The sequence below is a fragment of the Sus scrofa genome, chromosome 14, assembly GCF_000003025.6.
Source record: "Sus scrofa isolate TJ Tabasco breed Duroc chromosome 14, Sscrofa11.1, whole genome shotgun sequence".
Classification (NCBI taxonomy): Eukaryota; Metazoa; Chordata; class Mammalia; order Artiodactyla; family Suidae; genus Sus; species Sus scrofa.
The window spans coordinates 129,213,058-129,227,049 of NC_010456.5; the positions used below are offsets into that span (position 1 = coordinate 129,213,058).

Sequence of the window (13,992 nt, forward strand, 5' to 3'; positions counted from 1 at the left end):
CACGTCGAGAACTTTTGGTTTTACTGTCTTAAATAAAGTCCATGTGGAAACCATCTCTCCCCTGTGTTCCTGCCTTTGCTCTGTTTACATCTATTCATCAACCATTTATTGGGCATCCGCTGCTCTCTGGGTGCTTGGGAGACAACAGGAACCAAACAAAGATCCCTGCCCTCTCGAAGCCACATTCTAATGGAAGAGAATGTAGGGCTTGAAATCATGTTAGCACCCACCCAGTGCCTGGTCGGGGCTAATAATACACACCCTCTGTGCTAATGGTGGAGACAGGCAGCAAGCAATCAACAGAATCAGTAAGTCCTGGAGGATGATACAAGGTGACATGTGCAGTAGAAATTAGAAATGCCAAGTTGGAGTTGCTTGGTGGCTCAGCAGGTTAAGGATCCGGCATTGTCATTGCTGTGGCTCTGGTTACTGCCGTGGCGCAGGTTCAATCCCTGGCCCGGGAACTTCTGCTTGCCATGGGTGTGGCCCCAAATTTTCCTTTTTAATTAAAAAAAATGCAAAGTAATAGGAGGGCTGAGGGATCAGGAGAGACAGCAGGGATGGTGCAGGCTGTAGCGTCAGAAGGGGTGAGCAGCAAGTGTTACTTTGGAGGGACGGAAACACCTTGGGACTAGGCAGAGGTGGTGGTGGCTCGGCCCTGGGCATGTGCCAGATGCCCTGCCTTGTTCATTTTAAATTAGTTCATTTCATATTGTGTGAATTTCACTTCAATCCATTATTTAGTAGAAGAAAAAAGTGGTCAGGGTCAGCTTCATGGGAAAAGCGATACTTGTGCAAAAGCCTCAAGGAGGGGAGGTGTTCCTGTTGAGGATGCTCCCCCCGCCCCCGGGGAGAAAGAGCAGGGTTCCTGGCAGAGGGAACAGCCAGAGCAGGCGAACTCAGGCACGCTGTGACCCTGGGGCTGGCAGCCTGCTGCCTGCTTCTGTAATAAAGTCAGATGGGACGATGGCCATGTTCATTCACCTGCGTGTTACCTGTGACCCAGAGACGTCATTTGACTCTTTACAGAAAACGTTGTTGACACCTGAGCTAGAGCAAAGGTCCTCCATTGGGAAGGTGCCTGGGTGTTCGAGGAACCCGAGGAAGAGAGCTGGCGTGAGTCAAGGAGGGAGTGGAGGGCAGAGAGGTCTCGGGGCCACATCACCAGATCATGTGCCTGTCTTGTATGGCTTTCCTGTGGCACCTCTAGCAAGTGTCGGGACAGAGGCCAAAGTCATGCTGATGGGGAAGGGGTGTGTGTGTGTGTGTGTGTGTGTGTGTGTGTGTGTACGCATATGATGCGTGCTGGGGTGGGGTAGTGTGGTAAGGAGGAGAGGTGGCTGAACCGGGGAGTCATAAGACCTGGGCTTGAGATCTGCTGTCTGTCCCTCACCAGTTCTGTGTCCTCAGCTTTCTCCTCTACTGGGTGGGGGTGGGGTGATGACGATGGCGGGGTGGGTGTGGATGGGGATGCTGCTGGTAGTGGGGTGGTGGTGGTGGCAGGGTTCGTAGTCGTGGGGGTGTGATGGTGGTGGATGAGGATTTGGGTGATAGTGTGGACTTTGGTGGTGGGGCTGGTGGAGACAGTGGCAGCAGGGATGGGGATGACGGTGGTGGGCGTGAGGGTGGCGGGGTTGAGAATGGCTGCATTGAGTGAGACCCTGCGCAGCGCTAGGTACTTGCCCACTTGGCTTCAACTCTTAACATCACAATGCAAATGGGTAGCAGTGTCTTCCTTTGCAAGAGAAGTGTTTTACTAGGTGTTTTATGGAGTGGCTAGGGAAGGCTAAGGGCCCAGATAACATGCTTTGATAGCTGCTTATCATATTGCAACGAAGAGGCCTTGAGGCAGTGGGCGTGAGAACCCCTGGTAAACAGTTCCGCTGTCACTCAAGGGCAGCAGCCTCTGGTCAAGGTGGCCCCGTCTTAGTGCTGCCCTTGGCAGCCAGGGTTTCCTGGGAGGGACAGTCCCCTGGGCTCACTTCCCCCTCTTGCCCCAAAGCCACACCCGAGGCCGCCTCTTTCTCAGGCTCTATGTCCCCGGGGCGGGGCCATGTCCCCCCACCCTCTCCTCAGGGCAACCAGTTACCAAGTCTTGCACTGGTTTGGGTTTTCCCAGTGGAGGTCGTGCGGTCCTTCTCACTGTGCTGAGGTTTTTCTGCTCTGGAAACTCGACTGTGGTGTGGCCATGAGGTGGGCCTGGGGGTGCTGCACCTGCCCGCTGGCCACAGGCCGCCCACGGCTCGCGCTGCGCCCAGGCCTCTTGCAACTTCAACACTGCCCTTCCTTTGAAGAATGCACTGGAGGTTTTAGGTTCCTGTAGCTGGTGGCTGTGGCACCACAAAACCTTCCGTGGTCAGGATAACTGTGTCTTTGACTCCCCGGGTCCAGTCCCACGGCGGGCAGCGCTGGCCCCATGGCCTGGGGTGTGGTAAAGACATGCAGCTCCCATCTGCCCACCATGATTCTGCCCACCCTGCTGGGGTGGTCCCTGTGAACACAGAAGCCCAGTGAACTGCCACTTCAGCTCCCGGGAGGGATACCAGGGCCTGCAAAGTCCTCCTTGCTTCACCGAGGTCTCTACGCTGTAGGGAGGGTCTGTATCCCCTCACAGTGAAGGTGGGGGTGGCATCAGCCCCGAAAGCACCTTGGGTGTGAAGAGGCTCGGTGCCCCCAGCCTCCTCCCTCTCTCATCCACCTGGGGTCCTGTGTCTGGCTGGGAAGGCTCTGGACACCCCTGAGGACACCACGGCCCCCTGATGCTTCTGCCCCAAGGAACCATGGACTCGGCTGCCCAGTGTAAACCACATAATTCCCATCTCGGGAGATTCTGGGCCAGAGGTGCCTTTGGCGCCCCTTGTGTTATGCTTTCCTCTGCACATTTCCATCGGCAGGTGGCTATAGGATAGGGGTGGCTCACCCGACGCCACCAGATCCTGACCTCCTGGCCCCAGCACTTTGAGACAGTGGGAAGGTGCGGGGGTGGGATGGAAAGGAGGCAGCGTGGTTCGGGGGGTGTCCAGAAAACTTCCCAGAGCAGAGACCCTGTGGACACTGGATATTTCTAGAAAGACGACCTACAAAAACAGAATGAAGCCTCTGGCCCTGTGTTTGGAAGCTCCACTCCCTTGCCCACCACACCTGATCAGCTCCCCTGTTATCTGTGCCCGTGGGATCTTAAAGAAATACTCTCGAAAAAAGGGCTCTGCTTCTTGATCGGGCACCGCCCTTCCCCTCCCCCGCTCCCATCCCAGATGAGAAAACTGAACCCAGAGGAGTGGGCCCATCTCCCTTTCACCAGGCTGCCAAGTGCACTGGCTTGGAGAAGGTCCCCTGCAGGCTGAGGTCACCTCAAGTACACTTGGCTGGAGTCACATCCCTTTTGAAAAGGCTTGAGTCACTCGGTGACGCAGCCCTGACTGGCCCTATAATTGGAATCTTGCCTTGTTTGGGGCTGTGTGCAAAGAGACTGAAGCAGTGAGATGCCACACGCCCCCCTTTCCTTGGCGTCAGCTGGGGGTGCCATGCTGGCGGCGGCCAAGGTGGCAGAGCCCAGGTGGATGGGACAGCTGGAGGCGGGGAGGGCAAGCGTAGGAAGAAAGCAGGCACAGCGGTCACCTGCCTCCTCAGGAAAACCAGCCTCCTTGGCATTGCCTGTGGCCTCTGCGAACACCCACGGCCTCCCCGTGGTGATATTTTCTGGAAAACCAGCCCTGCTGGCAGCGCTGTGGAAACTGAGTCCTAAAAGCTCACCTGCGTAGAAAGGAATTGAACAATTCTTTAGCTCCACAGACGTCACAGGCAAAACTGTAACAGTACCTCCCCCTGGACCAGCTGTAGGGGCTGAGTCATCTCCCTCTGTGGCTGGGAACACAGAGAGCCCTCCTTCCCACGGACGGTCACTAGGATACCCGAGACCCTCCCAGACCTCGGTCCAGATGCTCTGAGAGCAGCGCCTCCAGTTTTCATGGTTCTCACCCCCTCGCACCCCCCAGATGTGTATTCTTAAGATCTGCTTTGCCGCACAACTTGAATGTCTAACAGATTTGATCATCAGCATTAGCAGGACTTTTCTAGGCCTTGTGGCCCCTGATGACCCATAGGCCATTCTGTGGAAGGGGCTCTGAGATAGCAGGAGGCAGAGGCCCTGCTGGGGATCCTGGGCCCCCTCCACCCAGTGTCCTTGTGCCTTTAACCAGCAGTACTCTAACTGTTCAGGAAGGGAGGGTGGCTGTTTCTGTGGTTTTGTTGGTGCTGCCTCTGGTTCTGCTTGGCACACCCCGGAGGCTTCTGCTCTGAACAAGCAAAGCTCGCTCAGCCGCTCTGTCTCGACCCAGAGCAAGGGCCAGAACTGACGGGTGGTGTCCAGGTCCAAGTCACGACACGCGGCCTGCTTGGAGAGGAGAGCTGAGCTGGCCAATCAGATTTGCTCCTTGACGCGTTAGACTCAGAATCCTGGCACATGGGCAGGGAGGGGGCTGCAGGGCCCTGGGGACTGGGGGCCTGATGGCTGCAGCGCAGTTTTGACACTGACCACCTGGAGTGAGCCGAGACTCCTCAAGACCACCCTCACTTCAGACTCCAGCCACAAGTCTGGGGGCCCCCAGGCCCCACACCCTTCTCACCAACTGGCTACAAATTCGGGGATTCCCCCAGCCCCCCTCAGGTTTGATGATTCACTCGGACGACTAGGGGTCGAATCATAGTTGCAGCTGCCAGCCTACCCTACAGCCACAGCAACACTGGATCCAAGCTGCATCTGCGACCTATACCACAGCTCATGGCAATGCCTGATCCTTAACCCACTGAGTGAGGCCAGGAATGAACCTGCACCCTCACGGATCCTAGTCAGGTTCATAACCCCTGAGCCACAGTGGGAACTCCTACAATTTCATTTGAGCAAAAAGACACAGATCTGAGCCATGAAAGGGGGTATGCACAGGGCTGTGCCACCCTCCTGGCACACCAGTGGATGATCACCAACCAGGAAGTCCATCTAAGCCCCGTGCCCAGAGTGTTTATTGGGCTTTTATTGCACAGGCACAGTAGGTTGAATCACTGGCCATGTTGTTGAACTCAATCTCCAGCCCTCTTCCCTCCCCGAAGTCTGGGTACCATCATTTGGCTCAAAGCCACAACCTTTAACCCCATGGTTGGTCATTCTGGCATGATCAGCCCCAGACTGAGGCATCTTGTTTGCAGAGACTCAGGTATGGGTTGGGGGGCCCACCATGAATAAAACCCACACCACCATCGCTCGGAAAATTCAAGGACTTGGGGGGTCACCTCTTGGGAACCAGGGACAAAATCATTATACAACAATGGCCACTCGGGTTCTGTGCAAAGAGGCGAGTAAAGACCTGGTGCGGTCAGCAGAGAGGCAGGAGGGGCGGGGACCAGCCTGGGTTCTCCAGGTCTCCACGGCCTTCCTGTTCCTACAAACCCAGCTGCTCCGGCTGTCTCTCCTTGGATTCCTTGAGACTCTGGTGATCCTGGTGGTAACGTCCCCCTTTGTGGGGCAGCTGCAATGCTCAGCTGCTAACCTCGGCTAGAACTGTGCTCGCCAACGTGATTGTCCAGTTTGAGCCCACAAGCCTGTCCTGGAGGAGCGTGGTCCGTGGGAACACAGGCCTCCCCTTCCTGGGGGCCCACAAAACAGTCAGGTCCTCAGCGGACCCCAGCGTGCCTGTCTCCAGGGCTGACTCTTTCCTCTCTGGGATTCATAGCCAGTAAAGGTCCAAGGCTGTCCGCGTGGGACGGGGCACCCGGGAGGCATGCGGTGATTTAGGCGGGTGTCCAGGTGGGTCCAGCCTGCACCCCAGGAGCCACACTGGGGCCTCTGCCGGAGGGGTGGGTCCCTGAGGCCGTCTCACCCACCTGTACCCGCCAAGGCCACTGGCAGGCTTCTCTCTAGCGCCTCCCTCTGGCTTTCTGGAAGCAGTTGGTCCTCATCCATCGGCTCTCCCGCCCTGGCAGGTGGCGGGGTAAGTGGCTCTGTGGGTGTCATGTGCATGTGAGAAGAAGGCTGGAGTCAGATGGGACAGGGACCTGGGTTCTTGTTAGACTCAGACCCCAGGATCCCTGAATTTGTCCAAACCCCTGTGTGTGTCTTCAGATTCTTTTTAGACGTAGGCAGGGCAGAAATAACAAATCAGAGAGAGAGAGAGAAAGTGCCATGAAGAGTAGTCCCATCGTCCCATTTCCCACGGGATGTTCAAGGACCTTCTCAAGCTTGAGTGCACCTCACGGTCGCCTGGGAGGCTCGTTACAATAGACCCAAAGTTTCTTTTCTTTCTTTCTTTTTTTTTGGTCTTTTTGCCATTTCTAGGGCCACACATGTGGCATATGGAGGTTCCCAGGCTAGGGGTCCAATCGGAGCTGTAGCTGCCGGCCTACACCAGAGCCACAGCAAGGTGGGATCCAAGCCGCATCTGCGACCTACACCACAGCTCACGGCAACACTGGATCCCCAACCCACTGAGCAAGGCCAGGGATCGAACCCGCAACCTCATGGTTCCTAGTCGGACTCATTAACCATCGCACCACAACGGGAACTCCAAGACCCAGAGTTTCTGACTCAGAAGATGTAAGGTGGGGCCAAGGGTCTGCATTTCTAACAAGTTCCCCAGTGATGCTGGTGCGGCTGGTCCAAGGACTGCAGTGGGAACCACTGACTCAAGGGCATGAAGGAAGAAGCTCTTTGCGGCAAATGTAGTCTTCCTCAGCTTCCCCCAAGGAACCTTTCTCTGACTGATTGCTCATTTGTCACCAGGGAGGAAGAGAGCATTAGAATAGGAGTCAGGACACCCGGAAACCCCTTGTGTGATTTAAGGCAAGGTTCTCGGCTTTTCCCTCTATTTCCTCACCTATCAAGTGGGTCCAATAACAAGACCCATCTCGGAGTTCCCGTCATGGCTCAGTGGAAACAAATCTGACTAGTAACCATGAGGTTGTGGGTTCGATCCCTGGCCTTGCTCAGTGGGCTAAGGATCTGGCGTTGCCGTAAGCTGTGGTGTAGGTTGTAGACGCAGCTCGGATCCCGCATTGCTGTGGCTGTGGCGTACATAGGCTGGCAGCTGTAGCTCCGATTTGACCCCTAGCCTGGGAACCTCCACATGCTGCGGGTGTGGCCCTAAAAAGCAAAAACAAACAAACAAAACCCAGAAAAGAAAAAAAATACCCCTCTCATGTGCTTGATGTGAGGATAAAATGAGAGGATGTCTTAACAAATTGTTCCCTGACCTTAGCAGTACAGGAAATGCCATATTTCTTTAACTTCCAACTCAAATACACTATTAAGCTTGATGAGAAATCCAAGGTCAATTGTTTTGCAAAAGTCTGTCCCATCCATTGCTAAGGATGACTTGAGAAGCCCAAGGGCTCAAAGGAGTCCAGCAAATAAGACCTTAGACGATCGGGGTCACCGCTGTTGCCGTTTCTGTCAGTGTCCCTTGGAGGAGGTGTCTCTGCAGTAGCTCCTGTGCCAGGCTGGTCCTGGGTCCCTCCCTGCTCAGAGCCCCTGGTCCCTGGGATCCAGCAGCTTTCCTGGAGCACAGCCCCCGCCCCCCATCATACTCTCTCCCTCTCATTCTCACTTCAGTCCTCAGCCTTCAAAGCACAAACACCTCCCTGGAAAACAGTACCAGCAGCAAGAATAACAGCCAGTTTCTTCCCCCACAAGGACAGTTTTCTCCTGCCAGTTCTTTGGCACGATCCTTTCATTCTTCGCCGAGGGCCCACAGGAACAAAAGAAACGTCAATTGGCTTCTTAGTAGCTCAGCCTGTGATGAGTGCTTGGCCCTGCGCTTAAGATATGGTAGCTCTCGATTACTTTGCTTCTTTCCCAAGCCCTGTGCTCCATCCCTGCTAGGACCTGCCCTCCTGCTGGCCACTCTCCTGCCTCCTGCCCTGCCACCCCCTTATCACGCTTCCATCCCCCCCTCTGGGGGCACCTGCACAAGGCCGTTGCTGTCTGCTGAGGGGGACCCCGGGGGCTGGAGAGACCAGAAATGATGAGTGGCAGCTTCCACCGGGGGCTGCTTCTGAGGAGCACCGCATCTTCCTGTCGCCCCCCTTTCTCCAGGTTCTGCCTGGACTCTTGCCCACCCCAGGAGAGGCACCTACTGCCCTGGTCCTTTGGTGCTTTTGCCAGAGCTGTGAGTGAGTAGAGGTCAGCCTGGGTCCCTGAGCCTGACATCTTGGCCTCTTCCCACCTCTGGCAGGAGCCCACCTGCCTGGCTTCTGGCCTGTATTGCTCCCATCCCTTCCCTGGCTGGAGCCCCCTTCCTCCAGGCGGCCCCCACCTGCCTGGCCACTCCCCCAGCCGTCTTGCTCAACTCTGCTCTTTGAAGCATGGAATGAGCTGGATGTCCAGAGAGGTGGCACTCTGGGCCTCTCCTCCTAGCCTGTGGAAGGTAACCTGTGAGCAGCAGTGGGCTGATTGCTAAAGAAAATAAAGCTCAAGGATGCTGGAGACAAAGGGGCTTCGAGTCAGTACAGGTTGGAGAACATACATGCTCCTGTTTGCATGTGTGGTTCACTCACTGGCCCCATTAATTCCTCTCCCTGATCTCAGGTTTCTCATCTGTGAAATGGGCTGATACTACCGTAACAAGGATCAAACGTGTAATACCCAGCTCCATGGTGAGCCCACCGCAAACATTCTTTTACCCAGTCAGTTAACCTAACAACAGCTTGCAGTGTCCAGGCCAGTTGTGTTAGCTGCCCTACCCTCTGGAAGGACATGGAGCAGGTGTGGGCTGAGCTGGAAGAGGGTCGTGGGTACAAGGGGTCTGCATCTCAAGGGCAGCCCTGGAAGGGACATTAGAATGGGGGCTTGAAGAAGGAGCAGAGCTTCAGCAGGCAGAGGGGTCTGCTCTGGGGGTCAGAAGTCTGCCCTGGGTCTCACTGGGTCACAATGAGTGTGTTGGCAGTGCTCCGTTCTTTTTGGGTCCCCAGGGGAGGATCTGTGTTCTTGCCTTGCCCAGCTTCTGGAAGCCACCTGCATCCCTTGACTCGTGGCCCCTTCCTCCCTCAAAGCCAGTGACAGCTGGTAGGTCTTTCTCGCTTCGTGTCCCTCTGAGCTGACTCTCTTGCCTCTACTCCGACAATTAAGGCGTCTGTGGTTCCTTCCGGATCATCCAAGGTAACGTCCATATCAGTATCCTTAACTCCCTTAATTCCCATAACCCAACATATTCCCAGGTGCTAGGGATTAAGAGATACTTTGGGGGAGCACTATTTTGCCTACGTAGTTCCTGCCCTGCTCTAGGGGCTGAGGATTTAAGAAGGAGGAGGAAGAAACATGCCCCCGGTGGGGCCGGGAAGTCTGTGCCCTTGGCCTGGGGCAGCCCCCACATGGCTTTATGGTACCCCCTCTTCATAACTCCATCCTCTCTGTCACATCCTCCAGGTGGCCTTGACTCACCTTCTCGCCTCCCCCACTTCTACCACTCTTGCCCCGTTATTAGTGAGTCTCCCCATTATTATCGAGTCTCCCTATAACCCAGCACTTCTCATTAAGAAAATTAACACATGGAGTTCCCATCATGGCTCAGTGGTTAACAAATCCGACTAGGAACCATGGGTGTTGGCCATCGTGGTCATTAAATATGGCAGCATCTCTCCGTCTCAGCACCATTGACACTCTGATCCCATTGGTCTTTGCTCTGGGGGCTGTGCTGTGCACTCTACGATGTTTAACCATCTCTGGGCTCTGCCTGCTGAAGGCTGGGAGCACCGTCATCCAGTTATGACAATCCCAAATGTCTTTACACCCTGCCAAGTGTCCCCTGGAGGACACATTGCCCAGGAGTTGAGAACCACTTCAATAAAGCTTCTGATGTTTGCTTCCTTACTAGATGGGGCATCTTCCAAGAGGAGGAAGCCCCAAGAGGGTCACACCCCATCTGCCTTGCCTGCTACCACGTCCCCAGCACCTGCATAGACTCAGCATTTAGTAGATGCTCAACACATATTGGTTGAAGGAGTTAATGAATTTGTGTTAATTTTCTTTTTTCTTTTTGTCTTTTCTAGGGCTGCACCTGTGGCATATGGAGCTTCCCAGGCTAGGGGTCCAATCGGAGCTGTAGCCGCCAGCCTCCACCAGAGCCACAGCAATGCGGGATCCAATCCGTGTCTATGCCCTACTCCACAGCTCACGGCAACTTCGGATCCTTAACCCACTGAGTGGGGCCAGGGATTGAACCCACAACCTCATGGTTCCTAGTTGGATTTGTTAACCACTGAGCCATGATGGGAACTCCATGTGTTAATTTTCTTAATGAATAAATTAAGAAAAATTTAAAGTGTGTGTGTGTATAAAATAGACTCCCGTTTCCATAGCCTGGCTACCTAAGAATTGCCTGGGAAGCCTTTTCGGTAGCCACATTCCTGGGTTCCCATCATAGAGTTACCAGCCTGATGGGGTGCAGCCTGGGAGCCCATGCTGTCAAGAAGGCTTCACCAGTTCCTCAACAAGGTAAATGTAGAATTATCCGTATGATCCAGCAATTCTGCTCCTGGTTATATACCCCAAGGAATTGAAAGTAGGCACTCGAATTTTCAGAGCAGCAGCGTTCACAGTAGCCACAGTAGCCAGAGCCAAGCAGCGTTCTGTTTATCGATTTGTCAACAGACAAAGGGATAAACAGAATGTACTCCACTGTAATACACACAGTGGAGTATTGTTCAGCCTTGAAGATGGAATGAAATCTCACACGAGCGACAGCAGGGGCGGACCTTAAAGACAGCTGCTAAATGAAACCAGCCAGTCACAAAGGAGCACATGCTGTGTAATTGCACTCCTGAGGTCCCCGGAGTCGACAAATCAGAGACACAGGAAATAGGATGGTGGCTGCCCGGGGTGGAGGGGAGTGGGGAACTAGTGTTTGGTGAGTACAGTGTTTCAGTTTGGGATGATGAGAAGGTGCTGAAGATGGATGGTGGTGAGGGCTGCACAACAGTGTCAGTGTTCTCAATGCCACCGAATCGTGTACCTACACATGGTTCAAAGGGCAGGTTTTCTGTGACGTATGTTTTAGCAGATCTGGGAATGAGCAGTGTAGGGATGAATGTGGGCGAGGAGGTGCAGGCTGGCTGAGCTCCTGTGGCCCTTTGGTTTTAAGCCTTGGAGCCCAGCTGATGGGATGGGAGCCTCTGATTTGGCTGATTTCTTGGGAGGGCGGCCCTTCTCTGGGGGGGGTATACCCACTAACCTCTAAAGCATGGGGGCCACCTGTTCTGCTCACAATGCCAGCTGCTGCCCAGCTCCAGCTGGTCCTTGCCATGTGGAGTGCTGGTTATGGGAGAAACCCCAAGTCTGGAAGCCTATGTGAAATTCCCTAATGTTTAAATCTTGATGCCTGGTTCAGTGAACAGGCAAACACACAAGCTACATGTGGGTCAAACAACAGCTCTTCAGGTTGGGGCCATGGGGGCGTCTTTTCTGGGAGGCCTGAGCCTCCCCGGAGAGCTCAGCCTTCTGGCTCCTCTTCCCAGGTTGCACTTCTGAGGTCTGCTGCCAGCTTTCTCTCTGATCCGCGAGGGTTTCCTTGGCATTCAATGCACCCGAAAGGGAGCTTTGCAGACAGAAGGGTGAGCATCAGTGCTCAGGGTCTGATTCTGCTCAGGCTGGGGTCGTGCCTCTGCCGTGAGCGAGCTGTGGGGCCGGAGGTGGCTCGCTTCTTTCTTCCCCATGCCTCAGTTTCCTTATCTGTCAAGTGGGAATAGTCATACTTCTGCCCAGGAAAGTTAGTGCGAGGACTCGGAAGAGTGCCTGTGAGGGGCTTGGTCCGGGCAGGGCCAGCAGAAGGGCTGTGCCCTGGGCACAGTGTGTGATGCGAATTGGCCCTGTTGGAGTGGGAGCTCAGGTGGAGCGGGACAGGCCGTCCGCTGGTGGGTTATGCAACATCGGCGTCTCTTTGCCCATCTGTGATGTGCCCAGTGATTTCCTCCTCCAGGAGTCATTCTGAGGATTAAATGAGATAATGCTCTAACGTGCCCGGCCGCAGCGTGTGCCTGATACATGTTCATCCCGACCCTCGGAGCCTGAGGCCTTTGACCTCTGCGGACACTGGAGAGGGGGGAGCTGGGCCTGGGTAGCTGGGCTGAAGACCAGAAATGGACTGTGTCCTGCCCCCTCGCCATCAGCTCCCTCTCCTCCTCCCCCGCCACCAGGGTGGAGTCCTGGTCTCATTCTCAGAAACCCGCCCGCTTGCTCTTGGGGAAGTGGCCTCCCTTTCCAGGGCAGCTGGATGAGTTAGGAAACTCTTTTTTTTTTTTTTTTTTTTTTTTGTCTTTTTGCCATTTCTTGGCTGCTCCCGCAGCATATGGAGGTTCCCAGGCTAGGGGTCCAATCGGAGCTGTAGCTGCCAGCCTATGCCAGAGCCACAGCAACGCAGGATCTGAGCCACATCTGTGCCCTAGACTACAGCTCATGGCAACACCGGATCCTTAACCCACTGAGCAAGGCCAGGGATCGAACCCGCAACCTCATGGTTCCTAGTCGGATTCGTTAACCACTGCACCACGATGGGAACTCCCAAGTTAGGAAACTCTTTTTATGGAGCCCAGCTCTGTGACAGCCCCGAAAACCACTGGGCCGGCGGAGCGCCCAGAACCTAGGTCCTCTGGGCGTCCCTGGGTTTGCTGGCTGAAGAGAGGGGCCTTGTCCTGCCCAGACCCCCTCTGAGGGTCAGAGACAGGGGCTTACACACCCACCCAGATTGGGAAGCAGGTCCAGGGTGCAGAGGTCCTGCTGAAGATCTTGTGTCTCTTGAACCGGGCCCCAAGCTGTCCAGGTGCGTAGGGGTATTGAGGATAGGCCTCAATACTTTGGGGCCTTTTATTCTTGGAAGAGGATAAAAGGCTCCTCAAAGTCCTGAAAGGAAGTTCCTGTCGTGGCTAAGGTTCGATCCCTGGCCTCACTCAGTGGGTTAAGGACCCAGCGTTGCCATGAGCTGTGATGTAGACGAGGCTCAGATCCCACATTGCTGTGGCTGCGGTGCAGGCCAGCAGCTGCAGCTCCGATTGGACCTGGGCCCTATGGCCCAGGAGCCTCCATATGCAGCGAGTACGGCTCTAGACACAAAACACAAACAAACGAACAAAATACAAAGTCTTGAGGTGCTGAGGGCCCTGAAGGGCTCACCAAGTGATCGCTGGTGAGTCCCTGACCAGTGGAGTCTAAGGGCCACTCCGGGGGCAGGTGGGGCAGACGATAGCATCTCAGGTTCTGGGGGGTCCTAGCCATGTGGCACAGAGGTCCCTCCAGATCCAAGATGCAAGTGGTGGTGGGCTCAGCGACGCGAAGGCCGGGGTCAGCGTGCCCTTGATGTTTGCACATCTGTTGGGGCCGTTTGAGCGTTCTGGCGTCTGTGTCCACTGTCCACGGATAAGGAGTGTCGAGATGATGGGAACAGCCTGATGGGGTCCGCCAGGCTCCTAACTGCCTTGAGAAGCGCGTCCTCTGAGACCCTGGGGTTTGTGAGGAGGGAGAAGAAGGGGTACTCAGAACAAGTGGAAGTTGAAGTCCTTGTCCCCAACACCTGGCCTCCAGCTGGGGACGGGGACTCTTCCCTAGGAAACAAGAGGGCAAAATGAGCTGGTGAGGGGTCTGCGGTTCACCCACTCGTGAATCCATTTCACCGGGATTTCCCCAGCTGGCAGGCCTGGCTGCTGCCCTTGGAAGGCTGTGGGCTGGTCTGGGAGGATACCAGGCACCCAGTAGGGCTGCACAGCCGTGGGAGATGCGGAGGAAGAAGAGGGTGCCCAGAGTGGGTGATGGAAGGGGCTGCTGCTGCTGCGGGAGGGGGTGGCCAGGCCCGGGGGGTGGGGGTGGGGGGAGCCCGCAGGAAGAACACACAACCTGCTGCCCGTGGGGCAGGGGTGGGTCCCTGCCTCCCAGCCTGGAAGCTGGTGCAGGGGCTCCCGGGGATGGGACGTAGGCTCTGGAGCCTGGGACACCAGCGTCAGCTCCGTCTTTCTCCCTCA

General features: G+C 55.5%; 1 protein-coding gene across 3 annotated transcripts in view; it reads left to right on the forward strand.

Moving 5' to 3' along the window:
* Positions 1-13,992, forward strand: part of GRK5 (G protein-coupled receptor kinase 5) — a 237,203-nt gene that overhangs the window by 99,125 nt on the left and 124,086 nt on the right. The window lies entirely within an intron of this gene.